Consider the following 14,785-nt stretch of genomic DNA (forward strand, 5'->3'; position numbering starts at 1 on the left):
CTCTGACTCCCACCTCTCTCAAGGTGAATGTACACTACGGGAGAGAAAGAGCATCAGCAGACAGACAAGAGGGCTGTACAGCACAACAGACATTGAGCTTTAAAGGGGTGGGCAGATAAGTTTGTGGGAGGAAAACTCTCTCCTCCAGTGCCAGAGGCTCAGTTGCCATCTATGAAAGCAGTTGTCCCTTCTTCTTCTCTAAAGCTTCTAGATTTACATAGGAACCTATCCCAGATTCGGGCCTGTGTGTGGAGGTCTTCCCTCTAGGAATATCACGAATAAATACAGTCACAGTATGCTAAGGCCAAGGTTTTCAAACTTGGATGCCTAAAATTCCATCTACATGCCCTGATCCAGCAAAGCAGTTAAGAACATGCCTAACTTTAAACATGCAAGTCACGCCACTGAAGTCTATGGGACTACTTGAGCTTAGAGTTACGTATGTGCTTACATGGCTTGCTGTATCAGGGCTGTCTATAGGCAGCGAAATCAAAGGGGCCTGGCCAGTTTACTGGAAGTCACTAACTTCGATGCCTAAATACTAACTTAACTCTAGGCACCCAGGGGTGAAAGCATAAGCCTCAGGGTTTCTGCACAGCTCCAGGATTTATACTGGCTTACTGAAAATAACGAATATTTACTCCCATCTTACAAAACATTCACACCAGCATCTCTTGAAGAAAAACAAAGACTATGGGTACTCCGAGTCACATACCTAAGGTGCAAACACTGGCAAACTGTGAAGGTAAAGAAACCAAGGCATTAAGCCCAGAGTTCAATGTGGTATTGCTAACAAGATTGGGGGAGGTAGGGGGGGAGCTGAAAATAGTAAGCTTGGAAGTATTTGGCTGTATTGTTAAAAGCCCACGTGTTTAAATGATTATACGCCATCTGAGCTCTTGTAAAATGCAGAGGGATGGGTGCTCAGCAATTCCCTGGAGCTTAGCAGTGCGCCTTGTACAGCAGGGCCCTTCATTTACAAAGAAGGGAGCTTTTAAATTCAACCACTCTTCTCTCTGATCAACAAATGCACGTCCCTAACAGAACCACGTGAATAACTACCAGCAGACAACGCAAAGTTAGACCCTTCCTGCTTCCAGATTGCAATTTTCTCATGTTCATAAAGGCACATTTGTTTTAAACACTGCAGAGTGGTCATGAATATTTGAAATTTGAATGGTGTCGCTAAGTCCTGTTTGTCTAAAAAGTCACATGACCTTGTTTCTGTTCGGAGCAGAATGAGCATTCAAGCTTAAAACACACCATCACGTGCGGATGTGATGGCCATCATCCTGGCTGACAATCCAGGGACTGAACCAAGGATCTGGACAGCTACAACCAGCAGCTGCTACAGATTGAGCTAAAGAGCCCCGGCTCTGCAGGTGGGGCGATAGCAGACTCATGGCCGCTGCAGACTGAGCACAGAGGGCTGTGAATCTCGAACATCCACCAGTAGCTGTGAGCAGGGATCCAACCAAGGACAGTCACACAAAACCCACAGGCTTCTACCGCTTGAGCTAAAGGCAAAGTCACTAAGCTTGGAGTCAGTGACAAACGCTTCTAGGGCCTGGTTACAGAAAGCAGAAGGGAGACAATCATATGCCTAAGGCAATATCTTACACAGGCACTTCCCATGCAGACTGGTGCATGCCCACAATTTAAACTATCGTGTCTGAATTTGCACCCTCTAGATTGGCATTATTTGACATTTCACAGAAGAACCAACCCACAACAGAGCACAGTACTGAAGGATTTGAATGAGTAGTTGAAGAAAGTGTGTGTTAAATCCCTCAGCACTACCAGTCACCAACAGTTCCTGGGTTAAAAAAAGTAAGCATTGGCAAGACAAGATGCCCAGTGAAATGCTGCTTGGCCAAATACACCCAGTCTCCTGAGTCTTCTCTCCCTCCCATCCTCGCCCAGCTCTGCACTACCTACCAGGTGTTCAATAGACACAGTGAACTCTCTACCTGGGGGCATAAGTAGAACTGAATGGCAGCTGTTAACTTGGCATGGTCTTTAGCTAGTGAAGAACTTGTCTGGGTTGCAAGGCAATTTTGACTATGACTCTTCTGGCCACATCATGTTAAAACTCCATACCCCTCCGCATAAGCCTCTTCTCTCCTAAAGCACAACTCCTTCCCCTGAGCAGCTTTGAAATTAAATTCAAGAGCAAAAGAAAATACATGGTGCAAAAAGTTCAACAAAGAAGCATGGAAGGTATGTAACAGAGAGATGGGAATCACTGATGTGTGCATATATGAAAATGAAGGCTTGATTACAGGACATCTTTTTTGAAGGAACAAAACACAGAGCAAGTGAAACCTGCAGCTAAACCTCACAGTCCTCTCATTGTAGCTAGATGTAGTGGGGCATGTGCTCTTCCAATTCCCAACGTTTCATTATGAAAGAAGTGAAGGTAGACAGGTTTTTATGAGAGGCACAATTACTGCCAGTAATTCCTTCCCCCCAAAGGAACTTGGATTGGCTCCTCCAAGCCCCACCAGTATCTGACTTCTTGAACCATTGAGCCTCTTTCACAGGTTCTCCTCTGCTCTCGGTTACTCATCTGCATACAAAGGCAGCACAATCTGGGAAGCAGGAAGGAAGAAATTAAGAATCTATTCACAACTATCTCCCTGAACCTGGGTACAAATTAAAATATGCCTCCAAGACACACTCAAGTGCAGGTGTCCCACCGATGTTGCACGATGAAGGATAAATTCCTTGTGGCTTCTTAATTTGCTGGACTGTACAAGAGAGGTTGTTCCTGGACTGAGTGGCCCTTTGCTGTACAACTTTCCTCCCCACCCTCCAAATATGAAGGAAAAAGGAAAAAAACTCTGCTGTTGAATGCAAGCGTCACTCTGAAAATTGAGAAGGCAGGCAGCAGCGCTCTCTTCCCAACTACTGTGCTCAGGGTCATCAAATCTAATTCATGCCTTGCCTGGCTCCAGGAATCCACACTATAAATTCAGTCAAGTAGTTCGGATTGAGCCTATATTCACTATGTACAGGAATGGGATTAAATGTCACTTCTTATAACTAAGCAGATAGCAATAGACTGCGACAACAAAAGCAGTGCTGCCAAAATGGACAATAAAGTGGAGCACCTTAAAAAGTGTGGATTAGAATGGAGACAATGAAAAGATAAAGCTGTAGGTTGTGCTTGAAATTATTAGTGGCCAGTTTGTTAAATGTCTTCGATTCTACTAAGAGGCTGGCTTCAGTTCACTTTCCTAACAAAAGTTTAGACTGTGCATTTCACTTCAGCTCTCCTCAACTGTTAATAATGTGAAGCTGGATATTCAGGTGGGGACTGGATTATGTAGATTTGACAGTATGTGATGGAACTTTTCAACTTTATGAAGCTGCCCCAACTCGATTCTGGCTGAGAGCTGCAACTCCTTAATAGCGGAGTGCTTTATACCGAATGGCTGAGTAGTCTAAAGTATAGTTCCAAGTAGAATAGTGACCACCCACCTACCTACCTACCACCCGTATGTGAGAAGCCATCGAGACTGAATTCTCCTTCAGAAGGTCGGAGCTTCTGGTTGGGCTGAAGCAGCCTGGCAGTATGGTATGGAGAAAATACCACCGGCAGCCACCACAGCAGAGAACTTGGACTATGGGTCAAGGAGTCCCGTCTCCATCAGGCAACTTCAGCCTGCATTAGAACTTCTTGATCTTTTGAAACTGAACTCACCAACCCAAATGGGAGGTTCTCTTTGCTGCATGCTCCTCATTGCTGTAAACGCCCTGCCAGCCCCAAACTGTCCTCCCCACCAACCAACCCCATTCAGCTTCCAACCATCGACTTAGTGCTTCTGGTCATTCTCATAGCACTCGCCAGGAGAGCCCCAGCAAGAGTGACAATGGACTGGGGCGGACGCAGCTGCCCTGGCCTTCACTGCCTCTTTCCCAGACTAGTCGTTTATCCTCCCAGCCTTAGGGTAGAGCCGTAAAGAAAAAATTAACGGGAGATGATCTAATTCCCTTCCCTGATTCCAACACAGGTCACACAATTTGGCCACAAATTTGACTTTTAAATGTTTCCCACTGTTTTGTTTGGGGTTTTGTTGTTGTTTTTTGTTTTGTTTTGTTTGGGGTTTTGTTTTGTTTTGTTACTAAGCCAAGATGGATGAGTCTAGGATGAAGTAATGAGATCCCTGGCCAGGAGGGAAATGACACAGACTTGGGAGAATTGATTCGCATTTGGAGAAAAGCGAAGGGCAGCAGTGGAAGCTGCATTTACAGAGAGGCTTTAAAAATAAAGAGACACAAACTTAAAGGAAAGCAGAATCCACAGGTGCACCCAGTAGGCAGAGAACTCAGCCAGAGCAGGCCTCTCACATCTTTCCATGCCAATACAACTCCTCTGGAGGAAGATCCCGTTGGAATTCCAAGCAATGGCTCATCCCAAAGTTAGGTCTGAGTTCCCCTGCTGCTCCCCAGGAGGAAGTGAAAACACCCCTCTTTTTTCCAGAGCAGGAAAGACAGAAGTAAACTGAGGCAGCCATGTTGATCCCATTGTACTGAAAATAGCGGGGAAATGAAGAGAAAGCTGTTTGCTGGACAGACTAAAGAATCAGCAGGGGAAAACCAGAAAGTGACCCAAATTCTAAGAGGATAAATATGAACAAGTTAAATGGCAAAGCAATTTTCACTGGGTAGTTGCCAACATGTCATTGAACCAGCTTCCTCTGTGGTCAGATGAACCTGACTTCTACAGAAGAGATTCTCTCCCTGAATCCTGCCCACGGAGCAAAGAGATTCTCATCCATACCTTCATTTGTCTTTTCCATTTCTGCAGCTTCCCCTCAGCTCCTCCCCACCCAACACTCACCCAGTGCATCCACTAAGACCATCTCGCCAATCAGACCACAGCACCTGCTCTTCGAATCCCTCCCCCAGGACTCTTCACTGCCTCAAGATTAAGCATCTTGTCCTGGCCGCAAGAAGCTGTGAAAGTGCACCCCTCCTTGCTTACATGACCTAATCCCTTACCGAGTGCCCTTCCAATGCCAACTGCCTGGATCAACCATTTGTCAGCATCTCCCGCCATTGCTTTGATGCTTCCCTGCCGTCCTGTGTGTATGAAACCCCCTTCCAGAGCAGACACACCAGACCTCTATCCTCATGGCTCACTTCTGATGCGACATAAGAAAAGAGTCAGACATTTATTTATATGGACAGAGGCCGCTCTGCTATGCTGTGCCCTCACCTCTGCCGAGTGATCCTCCCACTGCAGACCCTGCTCTTCCTCCCCACTCCTTCCCACTCTAGCCCCTTCCTCGTGTCGCATCTGACGTTGGATTTTAAGCTCTTTAAGACTACCATCATGCCTGCCTTGCTTTTATTGTGAGGCACCTACTACATTTCTTGGGACTGCGAATGCAACCACTAAAATGTGGCTGGGCAAAATTACTGTAACAAGCCAGAAAGATTTCAGCAAGAGAAATAGACTAGTCTGTTTGTGCCCATTTAGCCTCTGAGTAATGGTTAGTCTTGATGGAATGTCAGAGCAGATGGCATCTGGCCATATGCCCTTTACCTTTGTGGCACAAAAGGTAGCTTCATTACTGGACACATGGAATACCCCAATTTCCATCACTAATGCTGGTTTAACACAGCTTTTCCATCCAACTTATTACAGTAATACTCATTTCCACGCTAGCTCTGTTATAGAGTTCATTTACAATTTCAGACACGTGGTAAGAGGCTTAACGATCTCCTGATACATTAACAAGTTGGGTGGGAGTTTTGGGATTGCTCCTCATTTGCCCTAATTCTGCTACAACCCCCAACTGTCTTGAATGGGAGCAGAATGAGGCCAACACTAAGCACTCTTGAAAACCCCACCCACTGGGTACATAGCACTTGCTGTTTCACCTGCAAACTGCTTGGTGTTGCAACTTCAACTTTTTTTTATCAACTTATTTACATTTCCCAACCATCACCCTTTGAAAGATTCCACCTGAAACCTTTCCTTTCTTCAATAAACTTCAAGTCCATGCATTTTGTTATTGTATAACAGGCTGACAAGTTCATTTGGTGAGCTGATCCTAGGAGCTTTTATGAAGTCACCATTATGTACGTTTCTTCAAAGGAACAAATAAAAACAAATTTCAAAGCTACCTCAGTCTAAAGCTGTTCATCCCCTTAAGCAGTTCTTCCCAGGATCGGACACGCTTCCCCATGCCAATGAAGTCCTGAATTGGAATACATTTTCAAACAACATAAATCTGAGGAACACCATTACCAGTATCGGAATAAGCAAGGTAAAATGAAGGTTAGAAGCCAGGTTAAAAAAAATTTTGTTACTTATACCTTAGAATACTGGAACGGAGAAGGATTTTACAAACTTCTTGTAGGACAAGGCTAGGTGAGGAGGGAAGACCGGAAGGGATCAGCTTAAAGGAGAAAAGGGAAAGGGAGGAGGGTAAAGGATGGAGATAGCATGGAGGGCAGGGGGAACAATGCTTAAGAGGAGAGACTGTGAGCAGCTGGAGCCAATAGTCCATCCGCAGAAGGGAAACCAAGAGAGACAAATCTGAGGCTCAGCTTTGGCCTGTGTCCCTTTTTCTTGTGAAGGAAGGAAGGAAGGAAGGAAGGAAGGAAGGAAGGAAGGAAGGAAAGCACGACGCCTCCATTTTAAGTTTCCCGCTACATGAGCGGCAGAGGTTTTGAAACATCCATTTCTAGTGACAAGAGAAACTAAGAACCTAGGTCTGCTCAGAAGTTCAAACCATCCCAAGTTTTGTAATACAGCCTGTCCCCATGCTCTTTTGAGGTTTCATTTCAGAGCTTAATAATTAAGGAAGTCATTAAATATACATACACAGCTAACACCTCCCAGCCTTTCAGTGGCATCCTGCAGGGCACATTAGTAATGCAACATTCTGCCACTGAACAGAAAAATAAATATGGTGCCTTCAAAATGTTACATGTCACAGCTCAGTGAAGTCAGCGATACCCCCACCGCTGTTGCAAATAAGCAGAGAAAGCATCTTTGTGCTAACTCTGTATTAAGCAGCAGTACAAAGTTTTTCAATAGGAACACCGATTGTTGCGTCCATAACACAGATTGCTGTAATGGAAATCAATGAGGGGGCGTGGTGGGGGGAGACACAAAAACCCCCTATGAACATGTAACCCTCACCTACACATCTAGGGCCTGATCCAAAGTCAGTCAATGGGAAACTTTCCATTGATTTCATTGGGCTTTGGATAAAGCCCTTCGGCCCCAAACCTGCAAACATTAAAGCACATGCCCAATTCTTAAAACGGGACTAGTTATGTGAAGACTCGGCTCTTGCAAATGCGTAACGAATGGGATTACTCACATGACGGAAGCTATGCAGGTGCTAATGTGTTTGCAGGATTGTGCCATAATTTTTACAAAGCTGCACCCCACTGAACGCAGAAGAAAGATTATCAGATCTATCCTCTGCTTACTAATCCAGTGCTTTACACTGGAAAGGAATTACTCAGTTTCCACTCTGCTGAGCAAAATCCAAGGTCTGATCTTCACAAATGTTCCACAAGGAGAAAGCCCAATCAGGCAACTAAACATCTTTATATATGCACGGGTACCTCTGGGAGGCACTCTTTTGCGCTAGTGTATTAATTTCATTACATTTAGGAGTTGTAAGATTGTATCTTCAGCAGCTTAGAAATTACAGTACAAGCAACAGCTTCCCCAGGTCTCTAATTAGACAGTTAATTTGTAAATTTTATATGGATAATAAAGTCATCAAACCCCACAGATAAGCTGCACAGATCATGAGCAGTTTGTAGAATCAAAAAACAAACATTAACAGATATTCCTTTATCATTTGCCACTGCTTAATGCAGGAATGTCTGCTGGCCTGAAATTCCCATTCAGTGAACATATGTTATCTCTAAGACAGTCATTCAGGGGCGAAAACACCACCTTATACTCACTCACACTTTAAGAAATCTTGTTTAGGAAATGTACCATTTTCCATACCAGCTTGAACACCAGTCTCTCAGAATGGTATCCTCCATCTGGCTGTGGCTAATACGGATGCTTCACAGGAAGATGAAAGCCGTCTCTTTGCACCTGTGCAATGCTGTACAAGTGGGTATGAAGGAAGGGAGGGAAGATGCTTTCTCAGTAGTGGGGAAAAGCAGATTAACCCTGGGGTCCAGCATCATTTCATTTGAGATTTTTAAAATAGGAAGCCCATGTTGTAGAGGAGGCCAGGAGGGCTCTAGATCAGGTGGCCAAACTAAAGAATAGACAGTTTGAACTCTGACAATCCCTTGAATTTAACAGGCTGCCCACCAAGATCCATGTATACAGGGTGCTAATTCTGCCACAGGAGTTGTACCTCTTTAAACTGCTGCATCTTATAGTCATGACAGAATTTCAGTAGCATGTCACAAACTGGGGAGGAGTCCCTGACACTGAAAAGTTGGGAGCAGCATCCAGGTTTCCCAGGACAGCAGCTCAGAGAGTACTATAAACTCCTCCTGCTGATTGAAGGCATCTTCAGCACAACTACAGCCTTGGGGCTTGGAGTTGTATTGGGATCCAGGGGCTTGGACATAGGCACAGCCACGCTCTCATGATGTACCACGTGCTGCAATGGACTCGTATTTGCACAAGACAACGGCAGGCCAGGCCAGTTTGGCATGAAAGTGAGCACCACAAGTGAAGAGCCATTTAACAGCAGTGCTGTGTCAGCTATCCACATAAAAGCAGCACTGGGAACCTAATTCATGATGAGTTAGAAGAGTAGCTCCAGTAAAAGTCTGCCAGTAAGAGGACTAGATGTTTCACTCGAGAAACACACACAGCCAGTTTAACAGTGCAGCAAGAAAATTGTAGTCAATTTGACTGCTTCCCTATAATGAAGGTTTTAGCACAGAAATAATGTGTTTCAAGGTCCTGCTCTCCAGCAAAACACCCCAACAGCAGAACTCTGCAGCCGCAAGACACCAGGGTATTTGCAAGTGTGTGTTACTCTGGTGGTAGGTTTAGGCAAATGTGGAAAGCAATAAAATCACTTTGAAGCTTCTCAGCCTAAAATGCAACCTGTAACAATTCCCAGGAAAGTTGTAGAGCAGTTTCCCAAGCAAATCACAGTCTGTGCTGCCAAGAAAAACAGGACAATATTTGTTCCAAGAGTATGAATTTTAGAGAGTAAAAGTCTAGTTGCGCTACTAGGGGGGGAAAGGACCTTGCTGGGGGGTCCTCCTCAGCCTGACTTCAAAGACAGAGAGTTAGATAGGTCTGCTGTAGACAGGCAGTTCATTGAATTAAAGCTTGTAAATGGTAAGCAATACTGTGGGAGAAGCTGGATGGTAACAGGTGTTCACTATTGTGCAACAATATTGCTACTAATTAATGCAACATGAACTGTGTATCTTCCAAGCATGGGAGATCAACTACAGTGAGAGAGAGGTAGGTCCAGGATTTGTCTGCAGTGCTTCCCTCCCCTGGGGAGAGCGGTGGGAGAACTGGGACCCACAGGAACCTTTTCATATTCTAAGCCAAATGCCCAACATCTGCGACACAGCTAGTGCTAATCTGGATAAGACAGCTGTACATCATTGATTTTCTTCCTCCAGATCTGTAAAATCCAGGCTTGTTTTTTCCTGTGTTCTCACAACAGACTCTGCTTCTGTGTAGCTACCACATCTAATCTAGAGTAAGTGAATTAGAACAATTATCCTTAGCAGTCAACAGAGAAAAAACAAAAGGTCTTCAGATAGCAGGAAACATTTAAACTCCATAAAAGAAAAAAACACTTTACTGGTAATCAAGAGAGCAATTGGACAGCAGACCAAGCTGCCAGGGAGTGCTGGAAATGCTGTCCCCGGGAGATTATTTTGAAGCGAAGAGTAGACAGGTAGCCATTAGCATTTTTTGGTAGGACCAACGGGCTAAATCCAGCTACACAATGCGGGGGGGGGGGAAGGGGTAGAGGTAAGGGGCTGCACTGACTCAACCACCTCTACCAGTTCTCAAGAGCTATGACTATGGATCCTGCATGATGCTCTATAACAAGTTACGGTGCCAGTACAAGAATTCATTAGCTTATATAGGGCCCAACATGCACTTCTATGCTGGTAAGACACTATGCAAACAAACAATCAGGAATACACAATGTGGGTTTCTCCATGGTGTTCATAGCCTATAATTCATGGCATGCTAGCCCTGTCTCTTTGCCACTACTCTAACCCGGGGGGGTGGAAGGAAGCTCCTCCACACGGTCATTTGAAAGCAATGCAAGATTGTTCCTCAATGACCCAATGCACCACAACCTGCTGCAACAAGACTGTCAGGAGTCAGGCAGCTTCAACGTGCTTTGCAATGTCTTGCAAGAAATAATTCACATCACCTATTCATGAGAGGAAACACCATGAACGAGGAGAAGACAGTCCTGCTGCATGAAATGTACCTGCTCCGTTAATTGTGCCAGGACAATGCCTTTTATTCCTCTGGGTCCTTGTTGTTTGGTTGGCATAGCCAGCAAACACAGGAGTGCAGGAACACCCATTTGTGTTGGATGGGTGTTGGCTTATTGTGACCCTAGCTAACTGTCAAGAGGCCGCAGTTAGATCCTGTTCCAAGCATGTTACTTCTGCCTGTCCATTGCAATATTGTAGTCAGCACCCTCCCACTCAAAGACAAGGTGCATATCAGACATTGCCAGAGTTCTGCATGACAGCATCTCATTTTACCAGGTATCTAATCCTTTGAGTTTCACCAGATTTATTTACAGCAAAGGGGACACCAGTCCCCACCCCACATGCCTTATTTCTGGCTCGAAATATTTGTTGGTTTACACTTTGTCAACTGAAAAACACAAAGGAATTTCCCCACCATATGCATGCTGCATCACCTCACACGCACCATCTCAGTTCGGATGCTTTTTGAAAGCAGAGAGTTTGGGCAAGTTGCCCAAACACACCAGGATACTGAGCTTTTTTTATTTTGAAATACAATCTTTTATTTGCTCCAATGGCTCCCGCTTTGGGGAAAACCCTCTAAAACGTAATTCCCCCTCACTGGCAGAAGACGGTGTGGGAGCCTAACTATGGAACTGGGAACCCTCAGGGCCACTGAAAACCAAAACACAGCCTTCCAATAGAGATTCTGAAGGTCAAGGACTGTTTCCAGGAGAATCCAATTTATAATTTGTAAGAACAATTTATAAAAAAAAAATAGCAACACGTTCACTCCTGAGGTTACCACAGATGCAAGCACTGGGTGAGCTGCTGTAGGAGATTTAAGCTTTGTTGGGAAATCTCGCCCCATTGCACTACAACTAGTGTAGACCTGGCACAGGCATTTTCATCACTGTCAGCCAAGCCTATTTAGAGCAAGTCTGGTCCACACACTGATGGTTGCCTGAGCCCTGCCCAGTAATGCTCTCACCATTGCTACCAGAGCTAGCACAGTGATGGGAAATGCCTCCCACACTTACACCCCAAAAAGTAACGCATGGCCAAGGACGAAGAGGGATAACCTCTTTTAATCTGAATGAGTTCCAGTCGCAGGGTGGTTCCCACTGGATCTGCTCCTAGAGGATCGCGCAGGGGACCGGGGTGGGAAGAATGCCATCGAGCGCTATACTTCAGTGCCTGGACAGGTGTTTCCGTTTCTAGAGGAGAGACCATGCACCCTAGTGATTAGAGCACAAGACTAGTACTTGAGACTCCTGGGATCTGCTCCTGGATCTGCGACAGGCTCACCTTGTGCCCTGGGAAAGATACTCTGGGCCTAAGTTTCTCCACTGGCGAAAGGGAATACACTGCCCCTGCTATGCACAGCCCTCAGATCCTCACAAGTGTGCAACCTTAAGGGAAGGCTGCCTCCACCTGTGCCAACACAATGAGAGAGGTGGTACTATGGGGGGCAGGGAAGAGGGCTGTGGAAGTGGGGAAGCACTTAAAATATTCATGAACAAGCTGCTATCCTGGAGCAGACTACAGGCTCATCCAGTCCTGTATGCTGCCCACACCATTCTCCAACACCCAATGCATCAGAAATACTGGGGGGCACAAACCTATGCTGCACCTGCCGTGTGGTGCAATGCTGCACCTAGATGACGAATCATTCCCTGACCCCTGTGTGCTATCAGCATGAGATTTGATTAACCCCATCTCCTGTACAAATGCAGTTAGCTGGCAGGAAGTCATCCAGCCCTCCTTAAAAACCCAAGCACTGTGTCCAATGACTTCCTGTAAGAGCAAACCCCGCACAATGACTGAATGCTGCATAAGACAGCATTGCCTTGGACTTAGATACTTCTCTTTAATTGCACTGCATGGCCCCCTCCTCGGCTATCCAGGGGGAGGATAGAAAGGAGGCACTGATCAGTTTTCACTGAGCCCTTCAAAAGATGATGAATATCCCCATCAAGTCACCTCTAACTCTCCTCCTTGGAGGGCTATACAATTTGCACATTTGTTATATGGAAGTGCCACGCACACTATTTATGTCGCTCTTCACCTTTAAAAATTGTTAATAATCCAATGACGTAATCAAAATGTGGACACTGCACTCCTCATGGGGAAATAGGGAATCCTTTGAAAGCATCTTTATAAAAACATATAAGAGATAAAGCCAATGAGGTTCAATCAATACGCTATACAGATCAACTAAAACAGGGATCCAAACATGTTGTGGAATGACAGACTCTTGGACTGAAAGTCGGACTGTGCCAGGGGATGGCTCTGCGTCCGCTGCTGTTTGTCACTGATGGACTGTGTCAGCAGGAAGATACCAATAGGAAAAGGTGAGAAGCTCCTATATGCAGGTGACCTAGCAATAAGGGCATCCTCCAAGGAAGATTGAGAACCCCTGCTCTAGACCAGGGGTCCGGGGCCCCTGGGGGCCGCGAGCAGGTTTCAGAGTGTCTGTCAAGGAGGGCTGGCATTGCACTTGTTGGGGCCAAAGACAGAAAGCCGAAGCCCCACCGCATGGTTGAAGCCTGGTGTCCTCAGACACACCATACTTCCTCAGCACTGGTGCTAGCCTCCTTCTGTCCTCTTTATTGTATGTCTTTTCTAGATCTATAAGCACACAAGTCATCCTGTTGGTGCTCTAGGCACTTCTCTATCCCTTGCTGAATTACAAACATGGCATCTGCAGTTCCTCATCCTTTTCTAAAGCCAAGTGAATCTTGTTCTCCATTCTCCTAAACCTAGCATCCAGGATACTCTGCAGTATCTACAGTCCATGTGACAACAGCATCAACACTGCCCCCATGCATGGATGCTTCCATTCTTACATAGTGGGACCAAGAGAGACTTGCACCAATCTTCAAGAATTCTCTTGCTATACAGCTTTAACCACTCTGCTCAGCCATTGTATGCTTTTACAAATTTTCTGCATCTATGAAAGTATGCTCTGCAGTCCTTATGCAATTGACTGCTTGTGTGTCAGAGTCCTAATTATCCTTTTAATTTACCCAATTAATCTGATGCCTTATTTTCCTTGGCTCTCAAGAGGCACTTTCCAAATTGTAAATTTCTCCTCCTGACATGTCTCTATCCCTAACCCGGAATCAGATTAAAACATAGTGCTGGGAAGAATAAATAAGATCTCACGTCACTTATTAGGCTTATTCCTGCCAATGCCATGGTAACACAAACAGTAGAAGCCACAAAAAGCAACCCTCTCCTTCACAAACATTACGAAGTACAAATGTGCAGGAACCATTTGGAGAGTGACCCTGCAAAGAGAATTTACCCACTAGCTGCAGTCCTACAACAATGTGGTTTGCCAGCACCTCACAAAAATTCAAAGTTGAACTTTTATTCAGACTATTTAAAATTTTTGCTAACCATTGGGGTGGGAAGAGATCTTTGTTAAAGATTCAAAGAGCCCCAACCCTTTAAATAAGGGCTAGAAAGCTCCCACTCAGCATCCCGGGGTCTGAGATCTCCTGCAAGAGCCAGGAAGACAATTTCATATTCCTGATATTCCTCAGGTAAAACACAAGACAACACAAAACCCACATACTTTTCAGGTTCTCTCTGCCCTTTATAAAAGCAACAACTGGGACTCCAGTCTATTGCACCCTCTGTAGTTAGTCCTGTAGTTGCTGATTGGTGCCTTTTAAGACCGTCATCCTACAAGCAAGCAAATACACACACGAGTAACTTTACCCTCATGAGTAGTCCCACATTGACTTCAGTGAGACTCCCAACGAGACATAAGCGTTTGCAGCATCAGGACCTTTCTATGGATACTCCACTGGCATCCTGGGACAGTATACAGACCAGGCAATTAGAGACCTGTTTGTGCAGATACAAGAGGTTTGCAACATTTTCCTAACCATGTTGCTCTTTTTAGCATTTTGTCACTAAGACAGTTTCTCAAAGTAAGAACCTCTTTATCTCTCAATCACACCCGATTCCCCCAGGAGTCTGCGGCTCTTGCTGCTTTTCCCTTTGCCTGAAGGCACTTTCACCACCATCAGCTGCTGAGGAGATAATTGCAATGTCAAGAGAAAGGCTTAAAATTTCAAGTGAGAAGTAAGTGGCAGGATATTAAACTCCTAAGAAACAGGGATCCCATTTTCATGCATATATCCTAAAAAACCACTGAGGGAAGATTGAAACCTTCCACTGTATTTAGAAACCATTCTGCTCTTCAGCGGTTCTGCCAGCTCAGAGTCATTTGCAGCACTGCTATTTGCTCTACTGAAAGACAAGCTCCGATTACCTGAGATGTTGGCCTCTCCCCCCAGGCACACACACCTTCTCTCCCTTTCTTAGATAAAGCAGAGCTTTTTTACTC

General features: G+C 45.2%; 1 protein-coding gene across 2 annotated transcripts in view; it reads right to left on the reverse strand.

Annotated features, from left to right (window-relative positions):
• Positions 1–14,785, reverse strand: part of PRKCB (protein kinase C beta) — a 244,315-nt gene that overhangs the window by 151,595 nt on the left and 77,935 nt on the right. The gene's annotated exons all lie outside the window — the stretch shown is intronic.

This window comes from Dermochelys coriacea, chromosome 10, assembly GCF_009764565.3.
Source record: "Dermochelys coriacea isolate rDerCor1 chromosome 10, rDerCor1.pri.v4, whole genome shotgun sequence".
Classification (NCBI taxonomy): domain Eukaryota; kingdom Metazoa; phylum Chordata; order Testudines; family Dermochelyidae; genus Dermochelys; species Dermochelys coriacea.